The 20513-nt window shown below is 37.5% G+C and overlaps 1 protein-coding gene across 2 annotated transcripts in view; it reads left to right on the top strand.

Annotated features, from left to right (window-relative positions):
- Positions 1–20513, top strand: part of srrm4 (serine/arginine repetitive matrix 4) — a 56880-nt gene that overhangs the window by 10505 nt on the left and 25862 nt on the right. The window lies entirely within an intron of this gene.

Raw genomic sequence — 20513 nt, 5'->3', positions numbered from 1 at the left:
TGTTTTGGTGTTGTGGAGAGACACACAGAGTCAGACTGAGGGGCAAATATCGGAGTGAATCATTAGTTTCGAAGCTCCAGACAAGAGATGTTCGCTAGTAATTTTTTTCAAGTCAAGTTTACATATTCTGAAACCAGACAGATGATGTCTAGTCTGCTGAAAGTTAAAAATTTAATTTGTCATTTTTAGGTCTAATTCATATGACAACTGAGAAAGTACAACTGAACATGTGTCATAGTTTTTATTAACTGCTTTGAGGTATTTTAAATGAATAAAATGCAAGGTTTGGCATTCTAAAATTAGAAATTTCTAAAAGTATCAAACAGGAAGTGCTTTTATTTTGATGAATGGCCAGTGCCTTTGTAATGATGTAGTGAACGCTTGTTAGCGCTGGTGTTTAAACTGATAAATGAGGTTTAAACTCTCCACTACATTATCATCCACATTATTCCTACAGTCAATGAGGCTTTGAGAGAATTATGCATGTGACTTTCAGAGCAGCAGTTTTACATCTAAGAAAATACTTTTTGTTACAGTTAGCGATGGAAATACTGGCATGGCACAGACCAATGAATCAGTACAAATTATAAAACACAAGTATGTCACCTGAACCTAAAACTATACCAGATCTGCTTCAGCATTGGTTGAAGCACAATTTGGTGTACTGATTTTCCTCTTTGGGATCTTTTTGACTAAATGAAAAACAAACGTTTTTGTGTGGTTGCTTCAAGTTTAGACGTTCGCTCATGTGTCGCTAACCTATTAAAAGTCCACTGATCACAGCAATAAAATTATAATGCCAGTAGAAGGTGTAGTAGAAGCACTTAAAACATCCTAAAGAGACCAAATGAATCATAATAGCATGAGCACATTAGGAAATGACTGCAGTTTTTTGTGCATTTTGAATCTACCAATGATTTGTTTTGACAAAGCTGACCTATAGAACCAGAGAACCCAAAATTAGAAACCGGTCATAGCTTATTAACACTGGTGTATTACACACTATTTTTTTCTACTTTGCCAGTTTGCCAGAGTACAAATTGGACCACAAAAGACAAGGAATGAGTCAGGAATCGAGCTAATGAGCTTCCTAAATGACAGAAAGCTAAGTGGAAGTGAAAAAGTTGGACTAGCTTGGAGAGTTACAGTCACTGTTTTTGGATTACATAACTCTGAGGAGAAAATGTCAACACAGAAACAATACAAAGCTTTTGAAATAATAAAAACTGGATTAGACTTACTGTCAAATAAATCTCTCTCTTTTGTCAAAGAAATCTGTAACACGATCAAAACATATCGAGTCAAAGATGGTGCTGGGGTCAGGACTGTGGTTTAGGATTTGCTTGTAACTTAAAAATGCAAAGGGTAGAGACAACTTCCAAAACCCTGTTCATCATGTGGCACGTTCCAGGGTGAGTGTTATTCCTGATGACATTCCTGTAGCCGGAGCATTCCAAATAAAACTTATAAGGACAAAAAGAGATGACAGGTTTGTCACTGCTTCCCGACTACAAGGGCATGCTGAGGGCATGGGGACACGGGAGGGTGTAAAATCAAAATCTGCTTTGCAGCTAAAGTGGATATACTTTGTTTTTCACAAAATACTTCAGCATTTTGATTTTGTTGAGTACATAATGACACGTAGCATCATGTCAGTGGTTTTCTATCCCGTCCCTTTAGTGTTTCTGATGCGTCTCCGCTCCGACACACCTGATTCTAGTGATTGTATTACTTTCTCAGCATGCCATCAAGTGCTGCAGAAACCTTTCTGTCTTCTATTTGTCTGTGTGAGTCAGCAGTGAAAAACCTAAAGCATGGAAAACTGTGGGTCATGTGGACTGAGAAACTCTGCTTTGGATGATATGTTCTCACTCATTGTAGATTGTGCTGCATAACTCCAAGACCTTATAAGTATCATATAATTTGACAACATGTCTTAACAAGTAAAACTTCAAACTTGATTTAGACTGTACTTTATTTTTAGATGACTGCACTGAACACTTCAGGAGATTTGAAAACTCTAGAGCTCATAAGTGATTTTATAGATCAAATTTAACAAATGCATTGCTTATTATTGCGCCAGTTTGCTCTGATTTTTTTAAAGTTAAACATTAATACCTCTATGACGTTATTTATATTCAGCCAAAGGTGCACTTCACATTAATTAGAAAATATTAGCACTTACACTGATTGTTGCTTCAGTGTTGAGAGAATATCACTGCTTTCTTTACCTGGAGATCTACATTTAGAGATAGAAAGATGATGATGGAGGCTTATGGAGATTTTTTTTTAGTTTTCAACTTGATGTTGTTGGGGGTTTTTTTCACTTTGAGACTTTTTGAAGGGAGTTTTATTTTGCAGAGGAAATCTGCCTTGTATTCATGGAGTGTAAAAAGTCATAGGAAGCCAAAATAAATCCCTTCTGATAGTCTGAGATTTTCTCTGTCATGCAAAGTTCAAACTTTAATCCATGCGATGATTCTGACAAGTTTTGAGACCTTTATAGCAACAGAATATTGTTTTTTAAAGGATGTTTTATTATTATTAATAATGATATTATTATTGTTTTTGTTGTTTCTTTCAAAATTTCACAATTTAAATAAGCATTTTCAAAGAACCACGCGATAAAATCATAAATTAAAATCTCCACTTTTTACAGATTTATTTCCTCTTGTAGCATGAATTAGTCTTTGGTCAGTCCTTGACTGTAAAGCATAAAAAAGTAAAAAACTATACCATCCTCAGAAGGACTGCCTCATAAAGATACGACGGACGCAGAGTTTCTTCTCTAATTAAAAGTATCTCACAGGGATCGGAGTGATCTGAGGATATTCTAATTATAAGAAACATAATTGATGTCTCTGGTATATGAGCTAATTTCAGTGGCTTTCCATCACGATTGATAGAAACGAGGGGACATTGAGTTTTGCTTTGATAAAAGTATCGGTTATCTCTGCTCCTGATTCATTTTGAAAACACGAAAGCCTCTCAGATAGCCACATAATTAAACATCTATTTTGGGGCATTCAATTTAAACTTGCGTTTGGTTGTGCCCTTGTAGAGGATCTAAAATTGCTTTGTCTCAGCGCTCTCTTTGACTGTGACGACCGTTTAAGGAAATCTAGTCACAGTGGAACAGCAGATCTCTCTGAAATGAGCGACTCAGGATTAATGATTTGCCTTTGATCCGGCCTGGCCGATGGAGGAGTACCTTTTGTCCTCGAATAAATGACTTCCTCATACGGCAGAAGATTTATGAATTATTAAGACTATGCAAGAAGTTTGACTGACTGATATGACTTCTTTAACACTTTCTGAAGAATTCAAAGGCTTAAAATATAAAAAATTCTGAACACTGGATAAAAAAATCATGAGGTTTTCTAAAGAACATCCGCCTAGTTTGGTCGTCTTCTACCATAACCCTTATCTGTACTTGGATTCATTTTCAGAGTTTGTACTCCAAAACAGCTCTCACTTATCATAGTTTACTTACATTTATCGTACATATGATATGAATATTACATAAATCTTTGTATTTAAATGCAATTCGATTGTTCTTTTTAATTTGGAGGAACAATTTAGCAAGTTCAATAAATGATAAAAATGAGAATTAGCTGCACAAGCTTGACTTTAATACATATTTTCTTGAACTCATAAAGGCTGAATAAAGTAAACATGCAAGATCAAATATATACATAAAGAAACTTAATGCTTGGTCGTTTAGTCATTTTGGAGTTTAATTTATTTATTCTAGTTTGGTCATTATGTATTCTCTTAGTGTATTTCTTTGATTAGATGAGTCTTGTTTCCGTTTTACTTCAGTTGAATTATTCTTAGTGTTTCTAGTTATGTTTATTTCTTGTTCCTAGTTATTCTTAGTTATTCTAGTTTAATTGTGTTTCTTAAACCTAGTTATTCTTTAGTGTTAGACTTATTTCCTGTTCCCCGGTGTCCTCTCTCCTTCCCCCTGTACCAATTTCTCTCTCCCTCTCCTCTCTCTGCCTCCTGCTCTCCCCTCACACCATCAAGCGCTGCAGAAACAGTCTCCATCTTTTGTTCAGCGTTCAACCTCCCCAGTATTTAAGCACCTTATCCTCAGTCACTCCTTGCCAGTTCCTCTCATCTACTCTTGTTATTCTTCCTCTCTGCTCCCTGCCGTCCTTCCACTCCCTGGATGTATGCTTGTGTTCCTTTTTGGCTTCTTTGGTTTTTCTGTAAATTTGATCTTACACAAAAACTCCATTTGATCCTTCCGCCTGCTGCATTTGAGCCATCTCTACAAACATTCACCATGACACTTACACCAACAACAAGACATTTACCTAAATGCTAGTGGGGTTACATGAAATGTTTGGATATGTTGCATATATGTAAGGTTGAAACTAAAAATGCATTCAAATTAAACATGTGCACCAAGTTCCTGTGCATTTGTGTAGTGGCTCACCATTTTCCTCAGGAAAAAAAAAAGGGTTCAGATGCATCAATAAAAGTGCAAAATAACTAACATTTAAACCCAGGATGAATGTCCAACTTTCTGACTGGCACTGTGTATTATGAAGCCTCATTGTTTTGTTTAAATAGGTGAGAGAGGTTGCTTTAACTTTTAGATATTTTAAAGTCTATCCGACTTTCTTTCTCTAAGAAAGTCGGATAGACTTTCTTAGAGAAAACCGTTAAGAGCTTCAGGTGATTGACATATTTACTCCTTCTTCAGCAAAGTCCTCCACCACATGCCTCTCTCTCTGTGACTGCCCTCAGTGACTCCTCATCCTGTCAAGAATGGGCTGAGAGAGGCTAGAGATTAGGGGCTTATACTGTATTGGAAAAGACGAATAATCTCACAGACGCCCTATCTTTTTTCATAAACTCTGAGGCGAGAAGACCGTCCACCTGCCTGACAGACCGACTTACTCATTGATAAAACGCCACCAAGGTTAAAGTACATCAGATTGAAAGAGCTGACTTTAAATAACAGTTTAGGAGCATACCACTTTCCAACACCTCGGGTCATTATTGTGGATAACAGCAATAACTGGGAGCTCTAATCCTGGCCTGAAGCTCTCTCTCTTCCAACGCCACATGACTGATTTTACTTATAGATGTGAGATGGTTTTGAAATGTTCTTTTTTATTTCTTTAAAAATTCCCCGCAGTGTATCCAGTACAACTCACTAAAATCACAATCAGAGGTATGCTGCTGCAGTCTTAGTTTAATACCAGGTAGAGCTGGGTGACATGGACGAAATAAGTAAAGGAGTCAATACTGGGTCAGTTTTGAGCTCTTATGTAGCCAGTTTGTATTTCCGCAGGTCCGACTGCCTTAGGTTACAGCTGGGGATAAAATTAGTTTGTATCCCTGTAACAATGAGGTTTAAATAAGCTTTCTCTTTGATATTTTGTGTTTGCTTTCAAAATCAAAAACTAAACCAAAACTGAGGAGTGGTGTGAATATTTTTTTAAAGTTAAATTGTTGGACAAAAATGCTGTTTTGATCAGTAAAACATTGCTCTGATAGCACTCAATCTTTCTGATTTCAGTGTCTGAAATGTCCCACTTCGCATCCCTTACAGAACTGGATGTGATGTGAAGGGAAATAAGACATGCAAACGCTAGTAAATGTAGTTAGAAACAGGTCCAGCGTGTTTGTAGGAAAACCTGGAATTTTGTACAACTTTACACAACAACAGACAAACATAACAGCATAGGACACAAACAAAACAACTTGTTTTAGCAGCCAGATCAAAAAAGACTGATCATTTCTGTGTGGCTCAGTCCAGCAAGTACTCCTTGTGATGCATTGACTAGACTGATGGTCCTACAAGCACATTTTTGAGTTACCTGTTGAGGACCAGTTAAAGAGGAAAAGTCTTATCAGAGGAGGTCAGGCCACCTTACATCAAATAGGAAGCCCTTTCTGTCTTTTATGTTCTGCTCCTTAAAAAATGAGTTAGAAATAGACTCGCCTTCTTCCAGACGTTGTTTTCTCCAGTTCACCGGAGAGGACAAAGTGGACTTCTACCTCTTAGTCACTTACACCTTTACAGCAAACCCTTTTTAAGTTATGCCTTTCTCAGAAAATGCGCTTATAAGATTTATTTGATGGAAAATAAATATGGGTTTACTTCTATACCCACAGCATGGCTGCCCGGTTCACTCTTGGAAGGGCTTTTGTTTGCCAGGAAGGTGTCAAAAATGTGCCGTTAGGATGCTGGCAACTTTTGAAACAGATGACAGGCTTTGCATGCGTTGCCATATACATGCCGCGAGAGATTATATTTGAAAACTCCTTATTTCCCAGTTGCCCTGGAAACGAAGTGTCACATGCAATTCATAATATATGGCTTGTTTACCTGTGGTGTATGGCACTGATTCCTTTAATATAGTGCTTAAAATAGTTTAAAATTTAGCATGCTCAGTAAGCCCCCCCTATTACGTGTCCAGAAACGCTTGGGATTTGTCTGCACATAGAACCAGAGGCAAAGCAAGAACTTACTGTGAACTGCACAAGCAGCTGGGAAATAATACCTGACATAGATGTCTTATTACAGAGACTTCCTGATTTTTGACGTACTTCTAGTGCGTTATATATTCTGATATATGTATTTTTAAAACTAAAAAGGCAAGATGTTTTGAATAAATCATAAGTCTTAGCCAGAGCTGACACATTGCTGTACATGAACTTGTGTTTCTGCAGCAATATGTCAGCTGTGCAGCAGGTTAACTCAGTGTAATAGGTGGTTGGGCTGGTAATAAAAAATGTGTGACACACCTGAATGGACGCAACAAGAGATACAAGGATTTCTTACTAACACAAAGCTCAAAAAAGCAGATTTTTTTAAAATGTCTCTCTTTCAGCTATTCCTGCCAATTACGTTTAGCCTCTGTTAGAACATAGATGCTGCTAAATTCGTACTTTAGACAAAAGTTGATGCAATTTTTGTTTCACTATTTAGCTGACCAGCGCCCCCTTTGGTTATTGTTCCATTTGGCCATTTGAATTGTAACTCCTTAGAACTATATTTTTGATCATGGCCACCAAGATGACACTCAGGTTTTTACGATGAAATACTTTTTTACATTATTTTTGCCAGGTGAAAATAATATTTGGGTCTTAATGCAACATTTTAATAAAGTTCTTACTGTTTTCTTGGAACCCTTCCATACTTGTGGACGACATTGATCTTTATGTCTGTCTCCTTAATAATCTATGAATTTATCTTGTATGACTCACCAATGACAGAAAAAAAACAAAAACACATTTGAATCAAATTAACAGGTTTTTTTGTGTTATTTTTGTGCCATCTGTTAATTATAACACCCAGAGAATGACATTGCTACATAAAACACAACTTTGACCTTTTGGGGATTATCTTTCTTTAATTAAAATAAAATTCTTCTGCTTTCAGAACAAAATAATGTGAAGACAAAGCCTCCCTGCTGTTTAAATATTTATTTCACTGTCTGACATGCGTAGAGTTACTTATTACTAATGGGTCCAACATATTTACATCTAATTAAAACTATTTTAGACACATACAGTAGCAGAAATTGTTATCATCACAGGTTTCATAAAAGCAGTGACAATAAAGACAAATGCTTACTGTAGCTGAATTAAAACAATGTCAGATACACATGAGGGAGTCAGTTTGTCAGTTTTTATTTACCCTCATTGTTCCTTCCAGAGGAACAGAGGTTGTAAAGTTAAATTGATCCCCCCAGGACCCTGACAGCTTTTGCCTTCCCACACATTACAGATAATGGAATAATTCACTTGCCCTTGAGCCCCCTTGCCGCGCATCCATACAGAACTTCTCATTGGGCTGCCAGCAAATTGAATGAACCTGCTTTCCATAAAAAGGTAATGGACTCCTTCAGATGGCCCTCTAAATAACTGGGATGAAAGGGGAGGTGATATGAACCAATTTATTATCTGACTTTGGAGAAGGTGCGCATGGAGGGTAAGGTCACTCTCTCATTGATCACCGGTTTCCCTCCATAGGGAAATGATTATTTTGCACCAACAAGGACTCAGGTCACCTCCAGTCATGCAGGATTTTTTATTTTTTTACATTCAGACCTCTTCAGTTTAAATCTTTCAGAGTAGGCAGAATTAAAATTAAAGCACTTACTTTTCTTCCCCTCAAAAATCTGTGAAAAACTAAAAGGTGCAAAAAGCACACGGGTAAAATCTTTTACCTGAATAACTTCACGCCTTCTCCTTTTTACCCTGGAGGGAACAAGTTTCTATTCGGTCAATTGTGATGAACGGTGGGGCTTTTTTTATGTCATGGCAACCTGCACTGAACATATTCTGCATGGTGCCACACAGTTAAAATAATGATGCTGGGCTGCAACACAAATCTCCCTGATAATTGAGAAGGGAGGCAGATGATAAATTGTCCATCTGGCGCACATTTCTGTTTACTGCCAGCTTGAAGCTGAGAAAAATAGGAATAAATGCAAATAAAATTATATGACGGTAAAACATAAATTTAAAGATAGATTTACTTTACTTAAAGATTTACTTAAAGATAGATTTACTTTACTTAAAGATTTACTTAAAGATAGATTTACTGTGCTTACTTTCTGTAAGCACAGAAAGTCAATTTAGGTAAAAAGTCGATTACTTTCATAACTGCCAGATTTACAAATAATGAATTCAACACTTGTCATTTTAGTCTGCCTTCTATCAACTCACACAACACATTTAATCTTCTGATACAAGACAGGTAAGCAAGTCAGAGATCGAGACCCTCTACCACCTCCCAAGTGCTGATTGGTCAAAAGCAACCAATCAGAGCCAGGCAGAAGGTCTGAGTGCTGTCAATCATGCTGGTGTAATCAAAGCTAAATATGGAGAAACACCTTTGTGTTTCAGGGAAACTGTTTATCTGCCATCGTTCTACCTCATCCGAGCATTCATAGCAAACTTCGGTGTGGTGAACCAGCTGTAGCGTAGCAGACAGATGGCAAGAACGATGCTATAACCCTCCTGTTGTCCTCCTGCAACATTTTTATTTTTAAGTTAGATGCTGCTAAACTAAAAACTTGTGCATGATGTGTCTTAAAAGTGTCTTAAGCTGATGTTTAAAGGAATCACCCGATTCAGCCTCACAGAGAGACAGAGACAGGGCGCTCCACAGGAGGTAATGATGTATATCTGTATATCTGACCCAGGTAATAAACATAGGCTCCATATGTTCCTTTAAGCATAATAACATCTATTGATCATATTATAGACAGACAGCCAAGACACAGTTGGTCAAATATAAACAAACAAATGCAATTCCTATCCTAAAAAAAACAATTCAATCAATAAAAGCAACCCAGTGACATAGACAGATTTAAATCCAATTACATAAATTTTAATCCAATAATGCGGGATATATCTCTACGAAAATCTACGTTTCTGCTGTTTTTAGCCAGATGGAGTGAAGCAAGTAAAGATTTGTCTAGATATAGTTAAACGTTTGATGGTACGTTGCCGGTTTATTTTGTACAAGCTAAAAGCCTGTCTTAAGATCACATGAAGCATCAAAGCAGCCAGCAGCTCCCACACTGATTAGCATCAAGGGGGAGAAGTGGGCTGAGGCACAGAAAGTCAGCGGGGGTCTTGATTGCTCTCTCCTGCTGCCGCATTCTTCTTTTTTTAAGGTGATTATGTTAGATGTGAATGCTTGGTTGTGATGTTTAAAATTGATGTATCAATGTACCAACTCCTCCAGATATGTTTTTCATGAACAAATCCATACATCCACAGTTGTGTGGAGTGGGTGGAATGAAAATACATGTTCCAAATTTTACTGTCGACATTCTTTCTGCGTGTAAATCGTACACAAAGCGTGGCGATTTGATGTATTGACTAATGTGTGTTAGTACCATACATGCACTGAGACGGAGAGAAAACATTTGCGAGCAAAAACTCAGAACAAGATGGAGAAATAAAAATTAGTGTGAGGCCATGCCATCCAGCGCAATTTGGAGAGGGTGTGGGAGGAGGTCCTGACTCTGCAGGCAGCGAGCAACGCTCTGGAACGCAACACGGAAACTCAGCTCCTCGGACTGAATTCAAATAGACGGTGAAAGCAACCCAAAAACAAAGTCGAACAAGCCCGGAGGCCTGATTCAAGCAAATGAGGAGATGGGGGGATTCAGCCGGTTGGCTAGCGGTGCACAGAGTCACATTTTTAGTATCAAAATGGAGGTGGATGTGCTGGATCTCTGCTGAATACTGAGCTTCCATCTGCCAGTGAAGCACACCTGATAGGTGGCAAGCAGAGAACAGAGAGGAGAACAGAAGGAGGAGTCACAGGGATCTGTCACCTGTTCATGTCTTTTGTGCCAGAACAAGTACAGAAATGCAGAAAGCACAGTGTGAACTTTACAGATGATTACAAAAAACGATTACCTAGAAATTGCTCTGTTGTGTTTTGCAAATCCACCAGAATAAAAAAAGTGTTTGAGGGCCAATTCTAACTTTTCCATAAAATCAATTCTTTCAATTTCTCTTATTTTGCTGAGAGATATTTAAATAATTTAAATAAGCTAATGTGTATTACTGCTTATAAAACATAGTTGAGAGAATATATTAAGTTTACAAGTTGCACTGTAAAGATTTCTTAGAAAAGGATAAACAGTGCTCTACACTTGATCTGCCTTTTATTTATTCTGATACATTTCCCTTCTTAATTTGGGCCATGATTTTGTGGACCTTTAAGTTTACAATAAGATACAATTTATGAGCTTTTCCTTTCAGAACTCGTCAGGAAACTAAACAGTGACTGCCATCAAAGTTTTTGGGAAGTATCCGCTTGACTCCAAAAGGGACTTGGCAAGTTTTGAAAGTGACCTTTAAGTCACAGGAAAGCACCTGGTTCCAGAAAATGACTTAAGAAAAGCCTAATAAATTTCGAAAAGCTCCATCAACATTTCAAAGAAAGGAATATATTAGTTCCTAGAAGGTTCCAGAAAACAGAAAATGAGTTTGAGAAAAATACACAAAACGTTTGTAAACGTACACGGGACGTTTCAGGATATTCAAGCTGTGGGAGAGTTATCTCTAGCTTCTAGGAAAGAATGTCATGTTGTGCTAACCCAGCTTTGAAAAAGCAAAATGCAGACCTTTTTTATTTTCTGAATTTCTAATTGTATTTTCTGGTGCTGAATTGTCTGGTTGGCAGAAATCAGGATGGCTGACTGTGATACCAATGCTAAGAAGAAGCTTAATGCAAATCAGGACAGCATTAAAAATGGTAATAAATTAACTAATCTGTGTGACCTGAAAAAGTGCTCTGCATCTGGACAGTTGTTTTGTTTTAATCATTTTATTACTTTTTTCACTTTATAAAAGTGAGATTCTGAAAGTAGAGAAGCCATCAGATTTTTAATTTATTTTTATTTAGGACGCATGCAGGTGGTATTTTATTTATAAGTGTGTTCATTAAAATGATCTCACAGAGCATCTGACAATCCTCGTTAAAGTGCCGTGTGCTTTTCCAGCATGGATGACATCATCAGAGTTGCACTGAAAAGTTAGTGAAATTGTAATTTTCACTTTTAATGGAGGAAGCTTTAAGTTTTGCTGCCGATCCCCAGATCTGTAAAGCTTCACAAAGCAAAACCTAAATAATCCATTTGCGTTCACTTGACTCTTTCTACTATGTGAACAGATCTTGAGAAATGTAAAGATCTGATGTGAATAATTTAAATGAAAAACCAAAGCCATTCGCAGTTTCAAAAGCAAAGAGACAATTTGGAAGTCAAAACAAACTTCAAGAGTTTCATCTTCCTCTCACAGTTGTTGTTAATTGCCAGAACTCATGTGAAAGTTTCCTCTCTTCCACTCCAGCAGCGACGTGCAGATTGTCCCATTCGGCTCCATGCTACTTGTCGGGCCCGGCTGCAAACCCGACACATTTATTGACACAAATTAAGGTGAAGCCCTGGCAGCTCATTAAGCCAGAGGAGGGAGAATGAAATGGCGAAGCAATGGGTCCCAATCTGTTTGCCCGTCGAGGTCCTTGCATTCAGACAGGTGTGCAGAGAAACCATTTAGTTTATTCCAGAAATTATTCCCTCAGAGCAACTACATGGAAATGTGATGGGGGATAATTGGAGGCTGGAGTTAGAAACAGCGGCTCAGGAGGTCCTTAATGCACAGAGATGTGGCTGCTGGTCTGTCAAAGCAGATTTTAAATTAGCTTCAGTGTCATGGAAAAAGTTATTTACAGTTTATTTTGCAGTTGCTGGAAAATATTGCTTGTTTAATTGGCTGATTAAGTCACATCCAGATGGCAGTTTTATATCCTGTCTGTACTCCCAATTAATTGGGAGAGGTGTGCTGCAAAAGTTGATACTATTTGTTTAGTTTCTAGGAAAAAAAAAACAAAAACAAAAACTCCTGTCCTAATTTCACATTTGCAATTAAGCAGCAGAAACATCTAATTCTGAACCCATCTGTCAGCTGCCTGTTTGACAAATGACACAGGAATTTATTCAGATTTGTTTTTTCACAGCAGCAACATGGCGACCCGTCCAGCTTTAGACTTCCTACCAGCCATGGAGTTGAGACCAGAACATCCTCCCAATATAGTTTTAATGCTAATTAATCACAGGTGCACTGGGATTTTATTCCTAGCTGCACTTATATTACTATCTGCAGAAGTCTTCTTCAGTTATCTCCTTCACGTGGAAGGAAGATTTTAAATGTGTGGCTTATGAGCTGTTAATTACACCCCAACTATCTCACTCCTACACACACTCACACCTAACTTCACACTCAGTTCAGAAACAGGGAAACTGATGTACATGAAAGATTTATGATACAAAAAACAGCAGTAAATGTTCTAGGCCACATGTGGGGAAATATAGATCATATGTTTGTCGTTCTTAGTTTATAAAGTTCAACCAAAGATCATAAAAATGACACTACTTAAAGAGAAGGCACTGAAATGAAGGCAATAAAGTGTTGACAGAGATACTAACCAAGCATTTGGCAGGAATTTTATTTCTATTTGTATATATTTTTGTTTGTCGGATGATGTTAAAATTCTTGTCGTATGCCCAGCTGCTGCTGACTTCTCTGTTTGGTGTGAAAGATAAGCAACAACCAACAGGAAATGCTGTCATCTTGTTTGAAAAAGCAAGCAGCACCATCTAATTATTTCCCGCCTCAGCTATATTTATGTATTTCACACATTACAATCAAACAAGACGCTTTGCCCTTATAATGCATTCTTCCCAGCAGCAATATATCACATGAAGATGTTTTTATATTTGCTAACATACATCATTATTCCTGCCTGCTTGCTCTCCCGCTGCTGTGTGCCTGTAGTGGCTCCTGTAATGAGCCACAGTGCAAACAGCACTTGTAAATCTGAGCACTCACACTGTGGATGTGATTTAATTTTTAGCTCTACAGAGACAAGGCAAACACAGACAGCTGCCAGTGAAATCCAGCAGGTTTTCCCAACTCAAGTGAAGCTCTTTGGCTGTAATTCACTGGCTAAAAGCATAGGATTTATTTACTTAAGGGGGTTCATCTGCTGCTTCACGTGTGCAGTTCTCCTAAATATAACTAGCACTCTGGGAGTAGTGCACTCTTATTTAAATCTATTAACCTGCTCACCAACCACAACAATTAGAAAATCCCACTCAGTCTGGTGTGATTTAATGCTTAATTTCAAGTACTGACTTAAAAAACAAATTCAATGCTGCATTGTTCCAAAACGGAAAATCAAGATCAAGAAAGCAATGATTACATTTGATAACAGTAGACATGTTTACATGGACATGACTGGAATGAAATTGTGTCATTTAAATGCCTCAGTCTGAATATTCTGATCGGATTCAGTTCGACCAGAATGCTACAAAGTCCGCAAGTATTCCTACAGACAATAAGGTCTGTTTAGATTCCCACTCAAGAAGCAGGCATTGTTGAAGTGCAATGATCTCTCTGATACAAAAATCAACCTGAGTGACCTTTGCTTGGAGTTGCAGCTCCTAAGTAAACTCTTCCATGGCCGGAAGCAGAGGTCCAAGCCGGTCGACTCATTTGTTGTCTTTCAAAGTGATTGCTGCCAAGCAGAGACTGCTTTAATTTGATTGATGTGTGGTTCACCAAGCCGTGGATTTGGTTGTAATTACTCTTTGTGCTCACCGTGATAAGGAAATTAATCAAGCCATTATGTTGCTCCCAGTTTATCATCAGGACACAATAATTGAATAAACCAACCTCACTTGTCTTCAAAGTCACTCCTGATTGTGGCGAACTGCAACTAGTGGAAGGTAAAAAGATGGAGATTTCACAAAGAGATGATTCAACCATCTCTATGCGACACTGGGTTGTTATTAATTTAACATTTTTAGAATATTTAATTCATAAATCTCTGCAGTAAGAATATAAAACAAAACTAGATTGTCTTACTTTATCTCCAAAGACTCATACAGCCATAATCCTAAGACAGTGTAAAGACAAATGTGATGCTTCTCCAACCCTGAGGGTTGCTGCTATTTCCTCTTGTCCTAAAATGCATCAGTGAAAGTACAGACCACCTTTGACCACGAGATATCAGAGCAGAAGGGGTGTTGAGTTTGGAAAGGTCAGATGTAAATGTTGCAGCTTGACAGCACAGCAGTAAAATGCTCTGTAAAACGCTCCAGTAGCCAAAGTAACAAAGAGGCAATAAAGTGTTGTCTCTTATGTGGATTTGTTAAAAGTCTCTAAGCAGAATTCTGTACTGACTAGAGAGGATCGGGCTTGTTCTTTTATTATTATTATTTTAAAGCTGAATACAAAATTCTGCATCATTTTAAAAAAAGATTCAGCTTTTTTCATTCTTGTGTTGTAAATATTACCATTGATTTTAAGACTGTTTGTTAGCAGAGAAGAAGTAACTTTACTTCCCAAACCACGCCTAACCCTCCATGTTAACTTAGCGCCCAAACTGCAACGTTTTAGAGAAGCTTGTTCCAAATCAGTTAATGGAAAAATACCAGTCTGGTTGTATTATAACTGAGGACAAAGAAGAGAAGGTCCCAGTACTAAATCCTGAGGTGCCCCACAGGATAAGCCCTTCACAGTCATCACGATCTGTTTTCAAAAACAACTTTTCTGCTGGAAAGAGAAAAGTGTCTACCAGTTGCTTCCTGGAGCCGGTTCATGAAAGTACTATTTGATATTTTATCCAAATCAGATGTTAGAAACTACCAGAACCACTACTGTGAGTTTCCCAATGTCACCTGAGATCATATTATGCTGTAAGTAGAAACTTCTCAGTAAATTGCTTCCAGTGGAGTGGTGCTTTCAGAAAGCATACTGAAACTTGGGATTTGAACTTCTTACCAAGAGGCAACAGCCTTAACAGCCACTCTGCAGCCTTCAAAATGGACACCACTTTCTAAATGTCAAGGATTGATACTAAAGCATGTTTTGACACCTACTGACATTTCTCACAGGATCTGAGGACAGCCTTAATAATCTTGTGGTTGACTCTTTTGGTCAGATGCTTAATTGATTGCCGCTGCTTAATTGCAGCACTCTGTTCTTCATTGAGCAGAATGACCGTAATAAAATCTCTTAACTTGTAGTCAATTGCACTTGACCTAAAAGCATCCGTTTTAATGTCACACTGAATTATTTCAACATGTTTTGAGACCCAGCAAAGTGAGAGATGTGTCTCATTTTCCTTGTGTTGCTTTAATTACACGCGTCCTTTTAGCGGTGATGAAGTTGTACTTTACTTTAATCGGGAACTTGGACAAACATTCTGACTGTAATTTAAAGCTATGTGACTTGGGACCACCCAGTTGGGGGGTTTTAATTGTGGTTGTAGATCATCTCTTTCCCTGGTAATTATCTCAACTATCATCACTCCTATAATAACGATGATCAATTGTTCCACATCTCCCTGACAGGGATAATGAAAAGTTTATTAGCCTCCCTCAACCTCACACAAGTGGCTGGGGAATACTTAATTTACCACTGGAAGTGAAGAAAAAGAAATATGTGCATCAGTTCTTCACTTTTAGTGTCTTAACATAAATTCTTCCTAAATCTCCACAGCTCGTTCTGCATTGTCTGACGTTGGAGGTGTAATAAGTCTATAAATAAGTAACTATGTTTATTCAGACAACTTGTCAACCTTTTTTTGAATAATTAGCTTGTTAGACTGAGGAACGCTCCACTGCATTTAGCAATGTTTGAGTAAAAAGAGTCAACATTTGTTTTGTGTTTATTGGATGAACTAGTCATCAAGTTTAAATGGGTTTATAACCTGCATATATTTGGAAATTTAGCTAAAAAAAATAAATAAATAGATGGCAGGATTCAGTTCAGATTCTAAATTTTCCGCCGTGTGGAACCTGATTCATCCAGAGCCAGATGTTCTTTTTGTGCTGTCGCTTCACCGTTGGTTGTATCGATCCTTTCTGGTGCGTTTCCTGACTTGTTTGCCACAGTTTGTTATTCACTTGCTCTCATGGGCATGAGGAGTCTTGACTTCCTCAATCAGGGGAATGGAGCACCTGTGTGGATGCCATGGCAACCAGGATAACGGAGACACAAACTTGAATGGATTTCTGGATGCTGGATCCTGCAGTGAATCCAAGCTTCAGATACTCTTCATCAGCTGTTTGTTAGTATTTTTTTCATTAATCTTATAGAAACATCACAAAAAACAAATGATTTTACCTGTATGACAATCACTAAAGAATGAATTAATCTTGCTAATCAGTTGTATCTTTTTATATCTTTATTCTGTTCTCATGTTTGCTGCTATGAAAAAAAAAATGTCTGGAGTAGTTTCCTATGTATTTGCAAAACAAATTAGATTCTACCGCATCAAAATTTTCTCTGAGATTCGAAAATTCTAAACTTTTCTAAGTTCAAACTCACATAGATTACAATGAAATGAATTTAAATGTATTTAATCAGGAATATCAATCAACATGATACCAGATTTAGCCAAAAGAGTTAATTTTTATCGTCAACTTAAAGGTGTAAAGAAAAACAGTTGATACACATATTGATGAACACACACATCATTTACAGCAAATTATAAGAAATGCTTAGTAATTTTACTACTTGCAATTATAGAAACAATCACAACCATATAGAAAACATTTAGTAACTCAAATATCTTAATTTAAAACATGAATGCAGTTTTGATTATTTAGATGCCACTGTTTAAATGATTTTCTAAAACAGTTCAGTGGTGTGATTTTTCTTAATATTAAGGAATCTGTATCTCAGATATTTTAGTGAAAGCAGCAGCTGTTTTAAAAGCATCAATATTAGTGCATTTCTGAAAGCCGAGTGGGAATATTTCCAAAAGGAATACGACAAACAACCATTTGAAGCAAAACAGATATCCTACAAATTGAAAAAAGGTTCTTATTTTTGTAACATGGAATAAAAGGAGTGAATCATACAGAGAACATATTTAATGGAAATGTTTCATACTTATTAATGCTTTAGTAGATTCATATGGGGCTGATAATAAAATATTTAAACTTCAACCACTGAAGTGTGTTTTATTAAATAAATAAGAAAACAGGTAAGTTTAGGTTTAACTGAAAGTTGATTCATGCGCCACATGAACATCACACGTTCTAGTGCGAAATGAAAGTGTATGAATATATTCGGCAAAAGTGATGATATGTTAGCGCGTTTTGCTAAGTTAGGCGTTAGCGCACACCGAGGTGAAAAATCCCACAGTTTGTCCTGTGTGCTGCGTGATTTCGAGCCATCTGTTTTTTTGTCAGCGGTGAGGGAAGAAGCAGAGAGGAGCACCACACTGGGAGGAGGTGGACTCTGCCCTTGTGACAAAGACTGGAACAAGAGGAAGTGACAGGATGATCACTTCTCTTTTTTCAAAGAATTTCTCATCACAGAAGGAGGTGTGCTCGTAAAGCGTGACTCATCTTCTGAGAGGAAGGGGTCAAAAAGTCAGAAAGTGGAACGTTTTCCCATGTCTGCACTTTTCCATGCAAACATTTCTGTCGAGCTGCAGTTCAGCTGCGTATTGGGGCTGACTTGATCCCACAGTCTCACTTTTACCTGTTTCAAGCTGTTTCATGGTAAACAAACCCTGCCCGGATTTCCCAGGATTAGTGTCCACATAATTCTTCCTCATCAAGCGAGCTGTCATTTAATCCGCTCCCTACTTGCATTCGTTTAAAGCCTTTTTGTCAGCTACGTGCTTCGCATTGACCCCTCCGATACCTCTGGCTGCTTCAGAGACCGGAGGAAGTGGATGTGTACAATATGGCGCGTGAATGAGGGAGAGGTGAAAGAAAGGGATTTGTTGAACAGATATAAAAAGTGTTTATGGCTTGAAAGGTTCAGGCTATAAACATCAAAGGCCAGATTGAAGGGGCAAACATTTGTTGTTGTTGAAATTGATTTCATTTAGAAGTCGTCAACTGCTGCTCCTAAGCTAGTCGCAAATAACAAAAAGGCAGAAAGAAGTCGAATGAAAGGAGAAACCTTTGGGTCACTTTCCATTCCGTCTTTATTCAGCTACACAAAGCAAACCTTTCTCAGCAAATGTTTTGCCTTTTCTCCTTCTGTGTCGAGATAATTGTGTGTATATTGTCCAGATGTTCACAGGAAGCAAGCAGCTTTTATTTCTACTGGCGGGAACATAATTAAACATCTTCATGCTGAACAAACAAAGAGCTCCACATTCAATTAAACCTCCCTCTTGTAATGGTGACGCCACTTTTAACAGTAAATCGGAAAAGATTCAACAAAGTGTTTTATTGTTTTGTCCTATGATGATGAGCTGAAAAAGACAATCGGGTTTTAAAGGGAGTGAAACAAAACAGTGTGCTGCTGGTCCAGAGGATTCACTAAATCACATAAAAAAGTTTCCAAGACGATTAATTCCACAGTCCCATTTTTGCCAGTATTGTGGAAAAATGAACAGGAATATTCAGAACATTATCATTACAGTTTTATGCAAACTCAAATTGATCAAATTTAAATGCTAATAGAGTATGTGAGGAAAAAAGATTGTAGATTTATTAATGAGTGGTGCAGTAAATTACGCCAGTGTGGAGAGGCCAGAATAAAGCATGTCTTCTTCACTTTTTTGAGTTGATTATTTTTGTAATTCTTGCTAGGTCATTAATGTCAATTATTGCAACTAATTTGGCTTAAAACTCTGAGGAGTTACATCTTTTAGTTTTCCTTTGGGACTAATAAGTATATATTCATCTTTCTGGAGAAATTTGATAATCTCAATTCCTTGGGATTTCCTAGAAGCAGCTAACTGGCTAGCTAGCTTTGTAGCTAACAAGCTAGCTACAAAGCAAGCTGGCTGGAAGGCTGGATGGATGTTTAATGGTTTGCAAATAGGATTTTAAAATCTTCAATGCAACATTTTTTTTAGATCATGAGATAAAAAACGTACCTGCAGATTTTATCTGAAAAATGTATTGCAATATTAGCCACCATTACCAAGCTAATTACAGGGTGAAACATTTAAAACTGTTTGTTGGCTGGAATATGAGCAGGTTTTAAAAATTAGGTTATTTTATTTCTTTGTAATTAGTTGTTTGCGCTAAAAAGTTTCCAGTCAATCCCACAACATAAATAGAACTCCATTCCACTCATTTAATCTTAAACTTTTTTGTACTAATTTACACATCAATTTTCAGAAAATACAGTGAAAAAAGAGAAGAGGTGATTTAACTTAAATATATTCCATTAATTGGTCACAAGTAGTCAAATTAAGTGTATTCAAGTTAATTTATTAAGTTGTCATGCTAAACAAACGTAAATAAATTCAGTTTGTAAAGTTTCTTCTGACCAATTAACACATTTTTTGAAGTTGGAGCTCCATCCTTTTTTCAGGGTACTTTTGAGCATATGTTCAATAAGTTATTCTTCACATACTCAAGTTCTTTAAATACTTATGTAATCCACTTAAACGCTTTTTTTTTTCATTTCAGACGTGTATTTGGCCCTACAAGGAGAAATTTGTCCAATCACCATTTTGTTTAAAGGTTGTCTTCCTCATCAGCCTCCTTGATCAGACTAATCATCCTTCTGGTGGCTGTCTTATCTCCCTTAACACCTTCCCCACACTGGATCATGTCGAAGCACGCAGTCTGCCGTTTTACATTATTAGATCCCTGTCAGGGGGCACTTCCTCTGACTCTGAGAGGCCCCCGAAAATGAAGGCGAGGAAGATAGAAACCGACGGCTCCTGCCTGCTCGGTGCAGCGGGAAGCGGAGGAGACGGTGCTGATGGACTAATCTCTTGCTCTGATTATCTTCTCATTACAATCAGACTGGAGCCACTCGCTGAAGAGGAGAATTTGTAATTACCGTCAAATCTCTCGCGACTAAAACAGAGAATGTTTATCAGGGCTTTAACTGCGGGCCCACATCAAGTAACTCAATTTATCAAATCATTTGTGGATGAACATTGTTTGTGGAAGGGTTGTTGCAGTAATACGTAGAAGCAGGAAATGATTTGTTCTACCTTACTTTGGTTTTTGATACAT

The sequence above is a fragment of the Poecilia formosa genome, unplaced genomic scaffold (assembly GCF_000485575.1).
Source record: "Poecilia formosa unplaced genomic scaffold, Poecilia_formosa-5.1.2 Scaffold20, whole genome shotgun sequence".
Taxonomy (NCBI): domain Eukaryota; kingdom Metazoa; phylum Chordata; class Actinopteri; order Cyprinodontiformes; family Poeciliidae; genus Poecilia; species Poecilia formosa.
The sequence above is the reverse complement of the archived record's forward strand: the minus strand, read 5'-3'. Positions and strand labels throughout refer to the sequence as shown.